The sequence below is a fragment of the Leuciscus leuciscus genome (assembly GCF_965113295.1).
Source record: "Leuciscus leuciscus genome assembly, chromosome: 3".
NCBI classification, from domain to species: Eukaryota; Metazoa; Chordata; class Actinopteri; order Cypriniformes; family Leuciscidae; genus Leuciscus; species Leuciscus leuciscus.
Window position 1 is genome coordinate 65,764,337 of NC_138727.1, and position 4,104 is coordinate 65,768,440.

The following is a 4,104-nucleotide window of genomic DNA, read 5'->3' on the forward strand; positions in this document are numbered from 1 at the left end:
TCCATCTCTAATCCTATTTCTGAGAACCTCCTTTTTAATTTTGTGTGATTTATTTTTCCATATGAAATTATATAATAATTGACCTAATAAGGAACATAATGACTTGGGACAATCCATAACAGAAAAGAGATGAGAAACTCTTGATAGACCCTCTGCCTTTGATAATGAAACTCGACCAGTATGAGACAAATCTCTTGCCAACCAAGAATTGAATTTCTTTTTAATTACATCTTTATTAGGGTTTAAATTAATTTCTGTTATAACCATATTTGAATTCAAGGAGACTTTTACTCCCAAATAATTAACTACATCTTTAATCTGAATTCCACAGATCGCTGTTTTATCAATATTTATTAAAGACAATATTTCACATTTTGAAATGTTGAGAGAGAGGCCGGAAACCTGAGAAAATTCCTGAATGTTCTCCAATGCTTTAGGAACTTCCGATTGATCTTTTAGGAAAACTGTGGTGTCGTCTGTGAATTGGGAAATTTGTATTTCTTTATCATGAATTCTAATACCTTTAATAATATTATTCTGGTAGACCATTACATTTAAAACCTGAGTAACCATCAGAAAAATAAAGGGTGAGATAGGGCAACCCTGTCTTGTTCCTCTGTGAATAGGAAATGTAGGAAACACAACTACTTCTTCTTACATATAATGTTCTCACTGCATGGATAACATAATTATTAAAGTCAAAGAAATGTAATACACTAAAACTGAATGGCTAACTGTATCGAAGGCTTTTTGGAAGTCTAAAACCATAATTAAAGCAGGATCCAAAACCAAATCACAATAATCAATCAGATCAAGAACTAACCTTACATTGTTTGATATGTGACGTCCCTTCATAAATCCTGACTGGCACTCATCAATCATATTCATCCAGGCCATATTTTAGTCGTTTTGCCAGGACAGATGCCAACATTTTATAGTCGTTATTTAATAATGTGATTGGGCGCCAGTTATGAATCAAAAGAGTGTCTTTATGGGATTTTGGTACTAGAGTAATAACACCCTCTCTCACTGATGGAGGAAGGCATCCACTGACAAATGATTCTTCATACACTGACAATACAAATGTAGATAAAGGGTCACAAAAAGTTTTATATAGCAAGTTATTAATCCCTTCTTTAACTTCTTCCAATTATATATTTTTTGAACAAATAAAATCATTGCTAACAGTTTTTATTGAAGTAATAGAATTTAGAATAGGAAAAGGGTCAATAGCATTAGAATCCTTTTACAATTTACCAAATAATGTTGTTGTATGGGATGATATAAGAGTTGTATTCTCACAGACAGCACCATCAATATTCATATTCCTAATCGCATTTACCTTCTTTTTTCAAGACTAAAGAAATATTTACTATTTTTTTCTCCCATCTCTAACCACTTCTTTCTCGATCTAATAAAGGCCCCCTTGGCTTTTTCTTCATATATTTTGTGAAGTTTATTTAGGAGTTTATTCAAAGTGGCCTGATCCTCAACAGTTAAAGTGGCTCTCTCCATTAAATTATTAATTTCAGCTGAAATTTCAATTAAGTCTTTTAATAGCTATTTTTGCACCATAGGTTCTAACAGCACATCCTATTTCAAATGTCAAATGTTCCCATTCTTTACCAAATTCACCATAATTAACTGCAGAGTTCCAGTGATTTTGGAAAGTCTTTCTATAATGGATTTCAAGTCTTCAACATTTAGCAATGAATTATTGAGCTTCCAGTATCCTCCACTAATTCTATGATTCTTACACCCAGACAAGGCAACTTTAAGGCTAATCATTTTATGGTCAGTTAAAGCAGCAGGCAATATAGATGTTTCTAAAATAAAAGGTTCTAAGTCTGAGGAAACCAACCAAAGGTCAATACGCGACTGTAATGAGAAATATGTGTTGCTCCAAGTAAACTGTTTAGTTGAGGGTTTTTACCCTCCAGATATCAATCAAGTCAAGGCTGTAACTTAAACATAGAAGATCACTGGATTCACTGTTTGCTCTAGGAGGAAATCTGTCCATTAAACCATTCATGACCAAATTAAAATCACCACCAATTATTCATTTAGCATTAGGGTTATTACTCATGGCAGAATTGACACAGTCTTCAATTTCACCTAATAACAAAGTGTTTGCATCTTTTGAACAGTACCCATAAACATTTAATTTACAATCATTAATATCAATCAGTAGCATTACCCAATGACCTTTAGAGTCACCCTTGCTCCATACACCTTTTCCATGGAAAGTATGTGACTAAATTGCAACTCCACCGGAGTGACTTGACCCATGCGCTAAACACATCTCACCTCCCCACTGGTTTTTCCAAAATGTAAAATCCTCAGGGCACGAATGAGACTCTTGAATGAAAATTAAGTCGCTTTTGCATTCTTTGCAAAAAAGAAAAAAAAAGTTTTTCTTTTGACGAAGTTCCTCAAACCTCTGGCATTAATGAAACATAATTTCAAAACCATCAAACGTCAAAACAAAAACAAATAAAAAGAGTCAAAAAAGAAAGAAAAGAAAGCTTAGCTTTTCTCCTTCTAAATTTGAACATATAGGCAAACAGCCATTAAATGATTGTAAACGTATCAAATAAAGAAGTGCTTATTTTCAATAGAATCTTCCTTAATTTTGCTCAAACACTAGCAGGAATCACGAAGTATCCATTTTTTCTGGAACGATTTCTTTGCCGGCAACGTATGCTTTAGAGCCGATGAAGTAAGCCTTTAATCCTTCGTTGCGTGCTTTGTACACAAGGCCAGAGTAGTGCACGGGATCCTTTTTCTTCTTTTGTCAGGTCTTCTCCGAAGCGTATTTTGCGTTCTTTCAGGTATTCGCTGTTTTTTGCACTCTTCCAGATGAAGTCTCTCACCCAGCGCAGTGCAAAGAGGATGATAATGGCCTTGGCACGACCCGACACCGGCTTGCCCAATCCATGAGCAACGTCCACCGCCTCGCTCATTTCTTCCCCAAGCTCGGGTACCACTCCTTTGCAGATCTCCGTCACTTTGATCTTGACATTTTCAGTTTCTGTTTCTGGAACTCCGTATAGTCGTAGGCATAGATATCCATATAAGGCTAGATGTCTTAAGGCGGATTCTCGAACGGCATCATCGGTGGCCATCTTGTCACAGGGAAGCTTTCTGGCGAGCTCTGTGGTATCTGAAGTAAGGTGAGTGATCAGCACGAACACAAATCCTCTTATCTCGCTGAAATCTTGACGGATTTACAAACGGTTTGGTTTCTTACAAACGTTATTAACGTGGCTATAATTCTGGATGCTTGAACATGTTTAAATATATAATATTATATTTATTGATAAGTATGCAGTGTCATAACTACATCTCTGACGTTTATAACAAACCAAACCGTTTGAAAATCGGTAGAAAATTGAGCAAGTTATGGTTATTTAAAAGTACATGCACCATTAAAACACAATGTTACGAGTGAGCGAGCTCCCTGTGGCAAGATGGCCGCCGTGTGCGGACGTCGACCTCCATTGGCCAGCAGTGCGGACGAGACATCTAGCCTTTATTATATGATATCTATGGTCGTAGGCACCACCGCCGTTTGTAGCGCTCTGCTTCCATGATTCTATATTCCAACTGAGATATCGTTGTTGCTTGTTCGGAAACTTTAGCTGTTAGTTCGCCTTTACACTTCTGCAGGTCCACAATTTCTGCGTTAACAAAAAGTAGTGACGATTTCAGCTCTTCAATGGTGTTTGAATTCGCTTTGATCATTTCTTCAAGGGAGTCCGCTCTCTTGTTTAGGGCTGAGATGATATTCTCTTGAAGCTCATGTAACGAGAGATCAGCTTTTGTTTGACGCTGTGCTATATGTCGGCGTTTCGGTGGGGAGAGGTGTAATGGCCAAAGCCTATATAGAGAAACTTACACCGCGTGTGTCTTCGGCGCCATCTTGTCACCCCCAAAGTGTCATTTATATTTTAAAAACTAATCAAGCTAAAAAACTGCATAGTTTTCCTTTAATGTGCAAATTAAAAGTAAAATGTGCACTGTGCATTGCAAATTAAATGTAAAATGTAATCAAATAACATTTTAAGGTAATTATCTTTTTTATAAAAAAAAAATCAAAATTTT